This window comes from Neltuma alba, unplaced genomic scaffold (genome assembly GCF_004799145.2).
Source record: "Neltuma alba isolate B1F8T4 unplaced genomic scaffold, ASM479914v2 tig00011939_pilon, whole genome shotgun sequence".
NCBI classification, from domain to species: domain Eukaryota; kingdom Viridiplantae; phylum Streptophyta; class Magnoliopsida; order Fabales; family Fabaceae; genus Neltuma; species Neltuma alba.
Window position 1 is genome coordinate 108,408 of NW_021636525.1, and position 17,071 is coordinate 125,478.

The following is a 17,071-nucleotide window of genomic DNA, read 5'->3' on the forward strand; positions in this document are numbered from 1 at the left end:
TTGGGACAAAATTAAGGGGTATTTGGATTAGTTTTTTTAAAATAATTTTATGATGTACTAGATAAATATATAAGATGGGTTTTATCTCAATTTACATAAAAATATTTTTTGCTGTGCCTATTTTTAGAAGTAATTTTATGAAATTCATGATAAATAAAACGACTTTTAACGAGTTAGAATCCTTTAAAAACAATTTTTAATTCTGTCCAGTAAAGAAGTGTTTTTTAGAATTTCAATTGTGATTCCAAACAAATGAGTAAATAAAATAAAAGGTTAATACAAATTTTGATATCTCAAATTTATTTTTAATTTGGTTTTAATTTCTCAAATTTTATTATTGGTTTTGGTTCCTTAAGTTTTTTTTTCTCATTTATAATATTGGTTTCTATAATTCAATAAAAATGTAAAATATTTTGTCTCTTAAGGGATTAAAACCTATAGTTTACAATTTGAGAAACCAAAATTAAAATAAAACAAACTTAAAAATAAAATATTATATTAACTCTAAAATAAAATAAAGCATCACACACATACTCTCTCTCTCAGCTCACGGAAAAAAAGGAATATTTGTTCAAAAAAATAGAAGAAGGAATATGAAGGACAAATTGCAGTCCAATCAAATACTAGTGTCTGGAGGTGCAGTGCTGGAAGAAAAGAGAGGCGGAAAAAGCCGGTTAGAAAAGTTCGAACTTTGGAAGGGCCCTGAATCCGACTGATGATGAACTAATAAGACGACGCTGTCGCTTTCATCGGGTTTTGATCAAATTCATCCAAATCTGGCAAATTCTGAGGGATTGAGGGCTCGCTTATCTTTGAAACACTTGCCATCTGATTACGACGACGACGACAAGTGCAGGCCTTGGCGTCGCAGGATCACCATGGCTGTCACCTGGGCCTCCGCCCTCAAGATCACTCTTCTGCTTCTTGTTATTGGCGCTGTTGTTGCTGCTTGTTTCACTCTCCCAATCGAAAAGGTTCTTTTTCTTCCTTTACAATCTCGGATTCACTTCTCTCGATTCGGAGATGTTTCTTGGTTGAAATGGGATTGACGCATGCATTTTCGTTGAATTGGTTAGCTGCGCTATGCGCGTGCCTAATTTTTTTCACCACTCAATTCCCCCCCCCCCTGCGGGTTCGTTTTCTAGCGGTGGTTTCCCCCTTTCCTTCCCTAAGTTGAAATGGAATTTAACATCTATCCTTTAAATTTGATGATCCTCTGATGGCTGTGGTGCACTAGCCTGAAAGCTTTCTTCGGTCTTGTTTACTTAGCTTACTGGGATTTCAGCCAACGGATTTTATGTATGAATAACGCGCCCAACGTCAGAAGAGTAGTGTTGGGGAGAAGACAATTGCACTGTATCCAATAAATAAATAAAATTAAGAACGCTCTTAAAATGGCTGATTCCTTATGTTGATAGTTAAGTAATACAGTTGCATAAATTCGCTATGTGATCTTAAAAAAACTAGGACATTCATTAGTTAAATCAATTTTCCAGACGAAAATTCCCATTCTTTTATTTATGCGTATGAACAACAATGCTGCACTGATAAGCATATTCATTATAATTCTACTATCCTTCATTACAAGCACTGCCTTGGGATTTTCATCCCCGAAAAGTTGCAGGAACATTCTGGCTGTGGACTGTTTTTTAATATTTTTTAAGTTTGTTGCAGATGCTGAAGGATTTCTTGGTATGGGTTCATAGTAATCTTGGTCCCTGGGGTCCACTTGTCCTGTAAGTTATTGCAAGCTTTACTTCCTTTATTTCCACTTCGTAAGTATCTTTCTTGGATTCTTACGTTGTCATGATTGTGAAACTTCAACCAATGCATGTTATCACATTGTTGCTATTTGCTACTAAAAGGCAATTGGTAGTATGAAATATTCTGGTCAGAACAAACCCGGTCAAAAGTGCGTTTCTAAAGCTGATGCTTTGTCTCAGCTGAGAAAGATACTAACTGAAGTCTAACGTATTCAACTTTCGGTCATAATGTGAAAACCAAGGTACTTTATGCGGATCATATGGACCAAACTAGCTTTTGAAGCATAACGTTTAATATATTATAATATGTTTATCCAAAATGTCAATTTGAGAATAAATTTTTACCCAGGCCAATGATGAAAGCCTATATGAAATTAAGATCATATAGGGATTTTATGCAATATTAGCTGTATAGGATAGATATAAGTATCCTTGGAAGTTGGAACAGCTATTGGAAATTTGCAAGACTATAACTTTGTTATTTGCTTGGAGTACCATTATTGGATTTTATAAACATTGGGCTATCAAATGGTCAGGAGATCCCAATGTTATGTTAACACTTTAAGAGATTGATGATTTTACTGATTACCAGATTTACTATATAATTCATGTTCTTTTAAATTTTTTTCTTATTCCTGATGCAGTGAAAAAGATTAAATTTACATAAAACAGTTGGCATGTTTAAAGAGCCTTGAGTCTATAATTTGATAGTGGGCTTGAATGCATGAAGTCTTAAACTCAGATTTATCTGGTCATCTTCAGGGCTGTTGCTTACATACCTCTGACTGTCTTGGCAGTTCCAGCTTCTGTACTCACTGTAAGAGGCATTGATACCCTCACAATTTGTAGTAGACATTATTGAATTGCTTGTAGAAATTTTCTGTAGTTGCATGTAATGTTGCTTAGAGTTGTTCCTCAAAAGCATTGCTAGATATTTGCTCTAATAAGCTTTGGTTATTTGTAAATTTCTAGATTGAACTTACCTGGGCCATCTAGGTATATAAGTTCTACAAACTTGATGGCACTGTTATTTCCCCAAAGATTTTGAGGTAGTAGATTTAGACTGAAGGCTGCCATTTTTCTTAACTTGAATGTCTGATGTCTGCCTTTCAAAAGATAGAATAGTGGGGATGAATAATGTGAGATTGAGAACGTATAAACCAAACTGAGAAAATATATTATCTTGTCTTAAATGATTAGTCTGCTGTCTGGCTTCTCCTTTGTAGTGCAACATGCGGGCACCCAACAAAGAAACTTGATAGTCTTTATATATTTAAATCAGTTTAAATCCTTTTTTAATGAAATAGTTCATTAGTACAAAGTAGGCTATTACAAAGTTTGGCCCTTGTAGTCCTCCCCGTTTACTGGAGTCAGTAGACCATGTACAGTGTAAATTATTCAAGTGATGGTTTATACAAGCTTCCTTTATGTGGACTTGCCTGCATTGCTTTGTGTGCCAGAACTTTGTTCTCCTACAACCTTTTCTATGGTTGAGAATGGCCAGTGACTGGATGCATGTGATAAGGAAACGGAGATGCATGTACTGCTTATGTGGTTATGTCACGTCGCATATTTTGGGCAAAAATGCCTGTGATATCTGATTTGATGGAAATTTCTCAGCATTTGACTTTTTGAACCTGATAGTCTAATTTGCAACATAAGCATTTAATTTTCCTGTTCTGATGGCTGATCTGTGTCATTCTTTAGAACTTGATTTTTATATCTTATTGAAGTTCGCTTTAGGTTTTACTCTATTTGTTATCATCCTTTTTGCGTTTTTGCTTTCCTTCCCTTCTTCATCTCCGTGCTTCTCTTCTTTAAAGAACCTGGTGGAGTACGAAACCAACACCATGCCATTTTAACTTGATATACTGTTTTCAGCTTGGTGGCGGTTATCTTTTTGGTCTTCCAGTGGGCTTTGTTGCTGACTCTGTTGGTGCAACTGTTGGTGCAGGAGCTGCATTTCTTCTTGGTAGAACAGTAAGTTTTCCAAAGTTTTACAATATTAAGTAGTTGGAACGGAAACATCACCTTTGGAAACTCCATAATTAAAAACTTGTTTTTGTAGTAGTACCCAATTCCCTTTGTTTCTTGCTTTTCTCTATATACCATAAGCAACATTTTGGTCCATGTTTCTATTCCGTGATGTGAGGTTTTTTATTCACACCTTAGTCCTTCTGTACAGATTGGGAAATCATTTGTCATTTCTAGGTTGAAGGATTATCCTCAGTTTAAGTCAGTGGCTATTGCAATTCAGCGATCTGGCTTTAAGGTTCGTATGCTTCATAATGTTATGAAATTCTTGAATCTTCTGATGTGTAAGTGGCTAATAACATGGAAATTACTAGTGGCTTCTGAAGAAGGCTACACTTCTAATAGATCCTTTCTTATTGCTGGTTTGATTGGTGTTACTTTCAGTTTTTTTTTTTTTTTTTTTTCAACTGATGTGTTTTGAATTTAATTGTCTGTCTTTCAGATTGTATTACTGCTCCGGCTTGTTCCATTACTACCATTTAACATGTTAAATTATCTCCTGTCCGTGACTCCAGTTCCACTGGGGGAATACATGCTGGCTTCCTGGTTAGGAATGATGGTATCTTCTCCACCCTTGGTCAATTATCAAAGACGAACTTATGCATAACAGAACTCTATTGTACACTTAATGATCCCCCAAATTGTGGAATGCCAAATGCCAACTAGATTTCTTATTGCTAGTTTTCGATGGTATATTGGACACCTCTGAAAGCCATCAAAGTTGTTCGTTTTGATTGCCAGTACTGCCACATTGAACCCTTGGTGCTCCCTAATTACCGAACATTGTCAATGAATATGACCGTGATTAAACTGATTTGTGAGGAATTGATTTGGGAAGGAATGTGGTTCTGAAATGGTTTTGTCTCTCTGCTAATAGTGTGGTTTACCATCTACTCCAAAAAAAATAACAAGCCTGGTCTACCACTGCATTCCACCAACACTGAATTCTGTAATTTGTATAGGCTAGCTGCTTCTTGCTAGATCCTTCCCAGTTACAGTAGTATGTTAACACCTCCAACATTGTTATTATTGCAGCCAATAACGCTGGCACTTGTATACCTTGGAACAACCCTCAAAGATCTATCAGATGTAACACATGGGTGGAGTGAATTTTCAAAGACTCGTTGTGTAAGAGATGCTAATTGTCTACTCCTTTCTGCATCATACATGCAATTTATTCATTTTCTTGACTGGACCAAATTGAATACACACACACGTGTATGCGTAACAAATGTTTACTTCTCTTGTGCATGCAGGCACTTATCATTTTGGGCCTTGCAATATCTGGTGAGTTAAATTCCTTTTACCCTAAATGCAAACTGATTCTCTTTTCTTGGCGAATCAATGTTCTGTTTTTTGCAGCAAGATGGTCATTTAATAGATACATAGATGTTGACCTCTCAATGTGTTTTTTTTTTTTTTTTGTTTTCCGGGTGGGTGCAGTGATTTTGATGATATGTGTAACTAAAGTTGCCAAGTCTGCTTTAGAAAAAGCTTTGGCTGAAAATGGAGATATAGATGGCACTCTTCCTTCCCAGACTTACCCATTACCTCTGAACATGCAGCAGATCTCAACCAACCCCTCATAATCAAGATAGATGATACTGCTGAAGACAATCATCATGAAAATTAAAAACGATAGTTTCTGTAAATTCTTCTCCCCGCTTTCTTAAGGCTATGTCTGTTTCTTTATTAAAGTGCTTGAGCACAAGCTGAGTGCTGACTCCTATTTTATTTATATATGGAGGGATATATTTACACACACAGAATCAATGTTAGAAATTTGGGTCTTGAATATATAACTTTTGTCGTAATGGCAGTAAATTTGATGTCTGAACCATTTTTTGTTCTTTGTATCCCATCTTTACTGCTGTAATTTGTAGAGTATCCAAAATTTTAATTTAGGGTTTCTTATCAATTCTTCTATACCTAATGATTGATAATGATTGTGTTTTCCTGAGTTAAAAATATGTGTTGTGCGTGTGTTTTGGTGTGGTGGTTAGCCGACAGGAATAAGGAAGCATTAGCGTTTTACAAAATTATTATTGTTCTTTTTTCCTTTTCAATGTGATCAATGAAACTCTTGATATTATACTTGAGCCATTTGATTTTTTTTCCCTTTTAATCAAAACAATTAAGTCGATTAATTAGATAAAAAATTAAGGAGAATTATTAATATTTAGTTGGTTTTCGCCAATACTTTTGGATTAGTTGATTTTTTTAATTGTTGTCTTTAATTGTTTTGATCAGGTCACTAAAATGATGATAACTTCAGTAAGTCTGTACCATTGATACTTCAAGGCTTTTTTATAGAGTAAATTAGATGGCATTAAAAAGAATTGAAGTTAATGAGAGATTAAATAATCCGAATGATTTTTAAATTTGTTCTCCGATGCTACCTCTTTTTTTTTTTGCCAACAATACCTTATAATATAATATATGCAGCGTTGAGTTCATTTCCCTGTCTTTTTTTTTTCACAAAATTTTTTAAATTATTGATTATTAATTTTATAATTAATTTGAATATAAAAAATGTTATGACACCACTAAATTATAAAATTATGAACTGTCATTCTCAAAAATAAAGAATTTGGTGAATGCGAGTAATATCTTACTGGGCACTTGAAGCTCATTTTTGGCTCTGCAATGATATAACCATTCTCAATTCTGATTCTTCAACTTTCCCTTCTCAATCTCATCTCTCTCTTCTTCTCTGTTACTTCCGCCGTTTGAAATGGGAATTTCTTCGAGTAGCGGAAGAAGAAGCAGTTACTTTCATAACCCACATCTTCCGCCACCTTTCTATTACTCGGCAGAATCTCCTCCTCCTCCGCCGCCGCCGCCTCAAGGCTACTATTTCTCCTCATCCACGCCTTATGCACTGCAAAGCAACAACTATGTGCCTCCCTGTCCTCAGACCCATATCTTCTGTTACTCAAATGCGTATAGCAATTGTTCCAATTATTCTAATTCTATGGTGGGTAGGTTTCAGTATCCCCCATCTTATTATGTAAATCATGCTAATGGGTGGCCTGCAATTTATGCTGCGGCTGGTCTTATCGTCTCGCCACCGCCCTATGTTGATCATCGAACGGCTAAGAAGATCAGGAACGATGTGAACGTGCACAAAGATACATTGCGGTTGGAAGTAGATGAGCATTACCCTGATCAGCGCTTGGTTTCATTCGTTTTCGATGCCTTGCATGATGGGAGGTTAGGACTGAGGACTTCCTTTGGTTCTTCACTTTTCTGAATTAGTTTAATTGCTAGTTTGTTGCTGCATTTGGATGTATGTGGTGGGGTGATTAAGATGAATTTCGTGTTTAGTAATGATCATAATGTGGATGTCTTGTCTGTCCATACAAATGATAGAAGTTTTTGCTTCAAGAAATGATTTTTCTAATTTTGACCCTGATGTTTTCATTGCTTAGAAAACCTGAGGCCATGAGGATACTCTGCAGAAGTCGAAAGAGTCTGTTATTCCTAGATATGGCACTTAGTTTGAGGATTTGTTTTGCTCCTCAATCTTCTTGTCTCCCTCGCTTAATACTTCCCCTCCCCCCCCCCCCAAAAAAAAGAAAAAGAATAAAAATTTAATACCCCGCAAACTGACACACATTTTTTTACATGATAATAGTAAATAATCAATTTTTAAATCTCCATGAATTATTTACCTAGGTCATGTATTTAGGACAATGAGATTATCAAGAAACTAATTTGTTTAGTGGGAAATTCTTCTTTTCGTTTCCTTCACATTTGTATCAGTTTAATATACCCACTATCGAGAAGGTTTCCACTTACAATGAAATGCAGAGATTTTTAGATAGGAATATTACTATTATGTCAATGATTCTATCCATCAAGGTGAGGAGATTCAACATGTTTGTTTGTTGTTTAAGAGTTAGGATAATTTGCAAATTTTCTAGCTGCTAGACCTATTACCTATGTCTTTAATGCTTATCTTGAATCATGAAATCGTAGTTGATATGTCTTCGTGTTGATTGCTGGAAAATATGGTATGTGGAGGGAGGGATCCCTACACTCGTGTAAAGTGTTTAAATCCAAATCATCAAAAAGACTGTTTAGAACAAGATATCAGCTGTTAAATTAAGAACTTTGAACAAGTGAGTCTTAACTTGATAAATTAATTTTGTTTGCATGATGCTTATGGAATGAACCTAAAAATAAAAAGATTTTGTTAGCTGGATTACCACAATCGAATACTTTTGCATGTCTAAGATTTGTACTCCTTGTATTTCTGATTGGCAGCATCACTATAATCTACTTTGCAAAGGAGGAGGAAAAATGTAGGTTTGTTTCATTGTTTCCCAATGTATTTGAGCCTATAAGAATCCCTTTTCAGAAAGGAATAGGCCAGAAATTTTGTCAGCCCTCAGGAACAGGCATTGACAAAGGGTTTTTGGAGTTGGATGATGTTTCAATACCCTCACTTGGAGATGATGTCTTCCCCTTTGTGATATGTGCTGAAACATGTTTACTAACTTCATCAGCAGATGACAATCTCTGCAATTCCGTGTTAGATTTTTCTCCTCACATGCAGATTACTCAAGCAATCGTAGAGAAAGGCAATGGTGATGGTCCTTTACAAGTAAAAGTAGACAGGCAAATTCTGTGGATTGATGGGGTCCGTTATGAGTTAAGAGAGTTATATGGAATAGGAGGCTCAGCAGCAGCTGGTTTTGATGACAATGATTCTGGGAAGGAGTGTGTAATATGCATGACTGAACCAAAGGACACAGCTGTATTGCCTTGTCGACACTTGGTAAGATTTCATATAAAATCTACTTATGTAGAGGGTTGATATTTAATTGTTAAGCAATAAGTGCGTTTTATTTTTTATGGCCTAAGCACATGGATTGGATAAGGGCTACTTATATGGGATGATGGTTGTGATAATCATGGATAATGGACTGCCGTCTGCAGGAGTTTCACTATATCTGTATTTGTTAGAAGAGGGCTGTTGGCTGTTTCATGATCCCTGTATCATCTTAGAATTCTCTTTCCTTCCGCTCGTGATTTTTCCTTTCTATGTTATTCTCAAAGCTATCAGTTCTTTGCATGTTTTCAGATCATGTATATATTATTAAAACTGATAAAAGAAAATATATATTGCAATCGTTTTCCATATGAGTATTCTGATTATAATATACTTGTTGTATTTTCCAGTGCATGTGCAGTGACTGCGCACAAGCTTTGTGGCTTCAATCGAATAAATGCCCAATATGTCGTCAATCTATTGAGGAACTTATAGAAATTAAAGATAAACAATGGTGATTAGTGGGATCCTAGATGGTAAGTTGAATTGTATGGTATTAGCATCAAATGCCTTACTTTTCTGCTTTGTTCTCATGTCTGCACTCAGGTGATGTATAGAAAATTCCATTTTGTATCGTGTTAATGTTCTTCTGTTCATAGTCCTTGTGTACTGTATAAAAAGGGAAACCAAACGCCGTTTTCTGCATAGATTTACAGCTTATTCTTTCCTTACCTTTGTCTGAGTGATTTTTGACAGAAGGCAGTTTTTCTATTCTTGGCAGAATAAGGGACACAAAACAACCTGGTTTAATTTTTGGATAACTTCCTTCTATTTATTTGGAATATTATGATGATTCTCTCATACAATTTTAGTTACTAGTCAAAATAATTGGTTTTGGCCATTATGCTTCCTATGTACATATATATTTGGGGTTAAACATAATGGGACTGTGATCTCAATTGTTGTTTTATTCTCATCAGTGTGAAACAAAGAGTATAAAGGAAAAGAAAATATTCCGGTTGTTGGGGTTTGATTTCTCTCTCTTACAGCAATAAAGAGTCTGGAGCTAATATTGCCTTACAAGTTAGCATTTCTGTTGGACAGAGGCTGCCAACTTTCTTGAGCAGGATTCCTTAGTGCGTACTATGAAAAGATTAAAGTAATACAAATATATTAAGTTAATTAAGAACTAATTTATCACATATAGGCAGAAATTTTTTTTGTTAATTAGAGTGTAAAGATGCAGACCTGCTGGAAGTAGGTATGATCATGAGTGGAAAAAAGTTGCCCAGAAATACTCTCTCAGTTGCAGTGTAAGACTACGATTGGGGTTTGGCCGCACGTTTCTTACATGAAGAAACCAATGCTTATGGTCTCTCTCACCTCATTTGAATTAATACTCAATCACTCGTGAGAGAAGCAGGGAAGCAAAATCAAACCCGAGAAATAAGCCATCTTAAACCGAATCATACCAAAGTTGTAATGAGATCTCTATATTCTTAAACACTGTTTAATAAGTGCTCGCTCGGCGACCACCTGAGCAGCCTGAACATCTGCAATGCCATAAGGTCTAAGCTTCATCCCTCCCATGTGCGAACTCACTTGGCTGAGACCACAGTGACGATTCAAACTCAGTGATAGTGCCAGAGATGTATCTGAGAATGACTCCTTTCACAGTTTTCTTCCCCATTACTTGATCCCCAATTTGGTTGGCAAATCATGTTTCGAAATGAGTAAAACTCTGGCGAGACGTGGTGAGTGAAATGAGCCCAAAATACCAATTTTAACTTGATTCCGACATGTTGGATGCTAAATGTGGGTGTCTTTTTTCAGTGATGATTCAAATTTTAGTTCATCATGTTATGAGGATTTAGCCTCTTTCACTAAACTCAAATCCTGAATGTCAAGTATTATCATGGCTCTTGCCGATTTGATTTAGGTCTTGGGCCTCACATGCAAGATGCTGAATTTGGAGGAGCACGCAAAGGCCAAACCAGCAGCCCAATATCTCTGGGATCATGTTGTGAGGAATTAGCTTGTTTTGCTAAGGGTTAATATAATTTTGGTCCCTCAAATTTGGGCCCAATTTGGTATTGGTCCCTAAAATTTAAAAACGTGAGGTATTGGTCCCTGAAATTATATCCATTTCAGACAGTTAGTCCTTGACATCTTGGCACCGTTTAAATTTTGCTAACGTGGCGTTAACACTGTTAACCAATGAGTTGGCATATATGTGGCATATGACCTGGACATGGTATTGGTCCATCAAATTTGAAGCCATTTTGGTATTGGTCTCTGAAATTTTAAATAGATGGTATTAGTCCCTCAAATTATATCTGTTTCTGGCCGTTGGTTCTTGATAGCTTTACGCCATCAAATTTGTCTGAGTTGGCTCTAACTTTGTTAACCTATGATATGGCATTTGACTTGGCAACTAAAACTTGATGATGTGGCATGAGCAATGGAAGGCTATGGTCGAAGAGAATCTATGCAATCTGGGATTCACTTTTGTCAAAACATAGAGCTTCTGCTCCTATATTATTGTGGAGTAAACGTATTGCATTCTCAGCTAAACCTTCTACTTCATCTGCTACCTTTGGGCAAAAAGGTGACTTAACAGTTCATGAGAAGAAGAAGCCGACTTCAGATACAAAACCACTCCCATTGAAGCCATCTTCTTCTAGTACAGATGATGATGAACCTCCCAAGAAAAAAGAGAAGCCCATATTACCAGAGTAAAAAGCTTGAGAAAAAGCAACAAGAACCTCACTAGCAACTCCAACACAAAGGCAGGCACAACCAGCAAGTCACCAGCCGCTGACAGCAAAGTAGAGGGTTCTACAGGAACAGATAAAAAGAGGAGGGCCTAAAGCTATCAGGGACCAAATGCTAGAAACAGATATAATTTGAGGGACCAATACCATCAGTTTTAAATTTCAGGGACCAATACCAAAATGGCCCCATTTGAGGGACCAATATCATGTCCAGGTCATATCCAACTCATCAGTTTAACGGTGTTAACGCCATGTGCAGAATTTACGGTGCTAAATGCTAGGGACCAACGGTCTGAAACGAACATAATTTCGGGACCATACCACACGTTTTAAATTTCAGGGACAATACCAAATTGGGTCCAAATTTGAGGGACCAAATTTGTATTAACCCTTTAATTAATTTAAGGGACCATATAAGAATTGGATTTATAAATTTTCAGGGAGGAAGGAAGGTTGGGTAAATTTTTGAAATAGTTAAAGTTTCCCTTTTGCTAAACTTAAGTCCTGAATATCAAGTATTATCATAGCCGTGGGGATTTGATTTAAGTCTTGGGCCTCATATGCAAGATGCTGAATTTGGAGGAGCACACAAAGCCCCAACCCGCAGCCCAATATTTCTGGGATATTTAAATTTGAAATTTGCAATATGGGCCGAACGAGGCCCAATATTTAAACAGTGACATTACCTAATTTCCACCACCTATGCGGCGCTTGGTTCAACAAAACAGAGGGGAGTAGAAGAGAGGGTAGAGGTTTTCATGTGACCATGTTTAGTTGAGAAGGGAGAGAGAAGGGAAAATATTTTTGTATAGACAGTCTTATTTGATTTAGTGAAAATTTTTTTTAGAATGTTTAATAAATTATAATTATGATAAAAGGACTGAAAAATACTTTATAAAATTAAGGAAATAAAATAAAACTTTACATGAAAGGATTAAAGATGCAATTTTTCATTAAAAAAATCGAAGATATATATCAGGCTTGACATAACTTTGTGTTTTGGGGTTACAGTTGTAGTACAATATTGGAAAACATTAAATTAGATCTTAAGTTCAAATTGCAATATATATATTTATATATATATATATATATATATATATAAAATCCTCATCTGAGCCTGGATTTTTTTTGTTAAAAAAGAAGAAGCCTGGCTTTAAGAAACACCTACACCTTGTCTATCGAACCAAATACAAACGCATATTTAAAGTGACTGATCATAATAAATGAAAATCCAATGCATTTAAGTTTGAGCAGATTCTCCATTAATTGAAATTAAAACTTGACCTTAATTATAATTAGGTTCAATGTACTAATGTAGAGAGGAGGGAAACAGTGGATTGAAGGTTTTGTAACCTTCTGGATCTGATGATTGGAAGACCCCGTAAGTATTAATTGGTTTGACTTTGACATGTCTACCTGTTCTTGTATTAAAGTTTTATTCCTTAAAAATCATCTTAGATCTTATCTTTGTTTCCAATTCCTCATCCCTTCAAACATCAAAACTATTTTTTTTTAATGTCGGAAAAAAGCTATTTTTTTTATATACTCCTTCATGAGGATTCAATTTATTCTTAAATATAATATCTCATCTCTTATATTATTATTATTTTTTTTCAAAACTGATTTATTTAACTCATAAATTGATATATAATTGAATGTGATGCAAGAGTAAATTGGGGAGATCATATCATCACATTGGTTATAATTAACTTAATTTATTTGACTTTTTTATTATATTTAAATTAATTAAGTAGTTCTTATATTAAGCATCCAAGAAAGGATGTAAGATTTAAGAAGCACATAACTTAGGTTGCATAGACTCCATAAATTCTAAAGGCCTGCTTAATTAATCCAAATCAATGAGCTCTAGTTAATTCCAACCAGCATAACTACTATGGGTCTCATCCATTGTATTTAATGAAAATTACTCATACTTTATGAATAATATAATTTATTATAAATTATACGTTTTATATAATAAGAAAAATATATTTTCTCATTTTGGACCGTTATTTATTAAATTTTTTATGACCTGACTTGGATTGAGAAACATGAATGAGCTGGATTAATTTCTCTTTCAGCATTGATTTATTAATGAAAAGATAGAACACATGAAAATCTAACCTTAGACAGCTAGCTGATAGGTGGATTATATTCAAGCTAGATCATATCACTGTTTCTCTCTTTCCTTTAGCAACAATAATAGTAAAAGGTTCAATTTGAAATTAATTTCCAGTGAATATCATTTTATTTATATGCAAGTCTCACAAGAGTGAGACTAACTTTTATGTTCTTATCTTTCTCTATCCTATAGAATCAAGAGTTTTTTTAATCCTAATTAAATTTTCTTTTCGTGTATTCTATTGAGTATGGTGAATAAGTCATATTATTTAATTCATACTTCATAAATGGTGTAACTTGTTATAAGTTTCTTATTTTATAGTGACAATAATGATAGTTTTTTTTTTTTGGGTCTTTGGACCATTATTTGTTGCCTTTTGGGACACAAAATGTGTTACATTCGCTAGCTAGTTTAGTTTTTCTTTTCAACACCTAATTTATGAAGGAGACAGATATAAAGACATAACATGATCTAATTGACGGATAAATCCAAGCAGGCCAGGATCATTCAATCACTGTATATCTCTTTCCTCATTTGATTATGCAAAAAGGGTGAAATATTTAACTTTAAATTGACATCTCATAATGAATCTTATCATTACATGCAAGTCTCCCACAGACACAACATCTTTCTAAAAATTATTGCAGAAACGGGACCAATTTCTCCTCTTCTTATCTTTCTCTATCTTATGGAATTAACAGAATTTTCTCAACTCTAATTAGGTAGATTTCTCTTATATTCCAATGAATAAAGAGGATAACCATGCTTTTTATATTAATATTAAACAACATTAATAATTTTAAACCATTATTTATTTTGTTTTGAGACCTTGCTCAAATTGGAAAAAAAAAACTGAATTATTCTTTTAGCACCTAGTTCAACAAGTAGAGATATAGTGGAGAAGTGATGTGACATAGATAACAAGTGCATTCAGTAGGATCATTCAATCACTAGTTATCTCTCTTTTCTTAGTTGATCACGTTACATTACATATGAAATATATTTAACTCTAAATTGTGGCATTAGAAGAGCTCATTATTATAATCATACTGAGACAGAAAGGCTTTTCATGTAATTTAATGAGTATGATTAAAATGTCGTATTACTTATATATGGTTCATATGAATCATGCTACTTGTTATATTAATAACAAAGTATTTTTATCGTTTGGATCACTATTTATTATATTTCATGACCCAAAAATTTGAATTAGACGGATAAACAATTCTTCTAACCCTTACTTTATTAAAGATATATAGGAATGGAAGACATAATGTGATCTTTCCGCTCTTGACATCTGAATGAAGAAGTTTGTCCACTTTCCACTTTACCTTTCTCTATCTTGTAGGATTATAAGAGCCCATTTTAACCTTAGTTACGTAGGCTTCTCTCTTCTTGTATTTTAATGAATATAATGAATAAATCATATTAGACATGGCTTTGAATCGTAAGACTCATAATAGATTTCATATTTTATATTGATATTAATGGCAAGATATTTATTTATTATATTATTCGACCTAACTCGCATTGAGAAAATTGAATTGGCTAGATGGATAAGTTATTCTTTCAATCCCTGGTTTACTAAATTGAGATATGGACGATATAGTTTGCCTAGCTTATAGGTGGATCCAAATAGAACTATCCAATTTTGGCCAAAAAAAAAAACAAATAGAACTATCCAATCAACGTTTATCTCTTTTGTTAGTTCATTACGCAATAACTGTGAAACACTCAATTCTAGTTTGACACTTAATGAGTCTCGCTTTTCTACCTGTGAGTTTGCAGAAATGAGTTCCTTTTCTCCTTATCTTTCTCTTCCTCATGGGAGCGTTTTAACCCAAGTTAGAGGCTAGTTAGTTGTTGTTTAAGCCCAAAGTTTACTAAGGAGAGAGATGAAAGAAGTAGCAAACCTGTTTGACAAATTCATCCAAATTATACCATCCATTCAATATTTATCTTTATTTTCAAGATAATAGTATTTGATTTCCCTTATGAATATAAAAATGACTAAGCTATGCAACTTTATTCTATACTCATGAGCGTATTTATAATGAGAAAAATAGAAAATTGAATTGGATGGTTCATTGTTTTTCAGCCCTTGGATTTATTAAGGAAGGAGCTAGATTGAAAAAGGAAAGAAGCTTGTCTGACACAGTGATGAGCAAACTCATCTCTAATTACTTCTTATCTCGCTTTTCAATTATCAATTGACGTATATACAACAATTGTAAAGGATGCAACTCTAGATTGAGATCAATTGATATTATACCATGTAAAAGTTTTCTTCTAACCCCTAGATTGAAGAGAAATATAAAAAAAATGTGAAATCTGTTTGGCAAATTGATCCAAATTATACCATCCAATCACTGCTTATCATTATTTTCAATTGACCATGTAAAAATAGTATTTCATTTATTTATGGATATTGATTGTGACTAAGTCATGTGACTTTATTGCATATTCATGAAGTTGTTTGAATTGGCTGGTTCAATGATTTTCAGCCTATGGCTTTATTAAGTTGTTTGAATTGAGAAAATTGAATTGGCTGGTTCAATAATTTTCAGCCTATGGCTTTATTAAGGGAAGATATAAAAAAAAAAAGAAAAAGAAAAGAGAACTTATCTAACAAATTGATAGGTTAGATCATCACTGTTTATCATACTTTTCAATTTTTAATTGACTACACAATAGTTGTAAAGGATGCAACCCTAGATTAAAATCCATTTACATTATACCATGTGAAGGTTTTCTCTAAGTCTCGAGTTTATTAAGGATAAAAATAAAAGAAATTATGAAATTTATTTGACAAATTTTTCCAAATTCTATCATCCCTCATTTCTTATCTTTATTTTCAATTGATCATTCAAGAATAGTATTTCATTCACTTATGGTTATTAATTGCGACTAAGTTATGTGACTTTATTACATATTCATGAACTTGTCCAAACTGAGAAAAGTGAGTTGGCTAGTTCAATTTTTTTTTAAGCCTTGGGATTCCTTAAGGAAGAAATAGAAAAAGAAAGAAATTTTTCTAACGCATTGATGAGTAGAATCATCCAATCACTGTTTATCTCACTTTTCAATTTTCAATTAATCATGGCGACAGCTGTAAAGAAGGCAGTCCTAAATTAAGATCCATTGATATTATACCAAGTAAAGGTTTTCTTTTAGCCCCCAGTTTAGTGAGGAGAAGGATAAAAGAAATTATGAAATTTATTTAAACAAATTAATCTAAATTATACCATCTAGTCATTGCTTATTTTTATTTTCAATTGACCATACAAGAATAGTATTTCATTCACTTGTGGATTTTTTTTTTGAAATCACCTGTGGATATTAATTGTGCCTAAGTTATGTGACTTTATTATATATTTATGAACTTGTTTGAATTGAGAAAACTGAATTGGAAGGTTCAATGTTTTTCAGCCCTAGTTTTGTTAAGGAAAAGACAGAAAAATAAAAGAGACTCATCTGACACACTGATGAGTAGGATCATCCAATCACTGTTTATCTCACTTTTCAATTTTTATTGACCTTCTACCAGCTGAAATGATTTGGCCTTAGATTAGATCCAATGATATTATATCTGGCTAAAATA

General features: G+C 34.0%; 2 pseudogenes; both read left to right on the top strand.

Moving 5' to 3' along the window:
- The first annotated feature begins 656 nt into the window (after positions 1-656).
- Positions 657-5,715, top strand: LOC114719707 (TVP38/TMEM64 family membrane protein slr0305-like; annotated as a pseudogene).
- A 664-nt stretch (positions 5,716-6,379) lies between these two features.
- On the top strand, positions 6,380-9,395 carry LOC114719701 (probable E3 ubiquitin-protein ligase LUL4; annotated as a pseudogene).
- Positions 9,396-17,071: the final 7,676 nt, after the last annotated feature.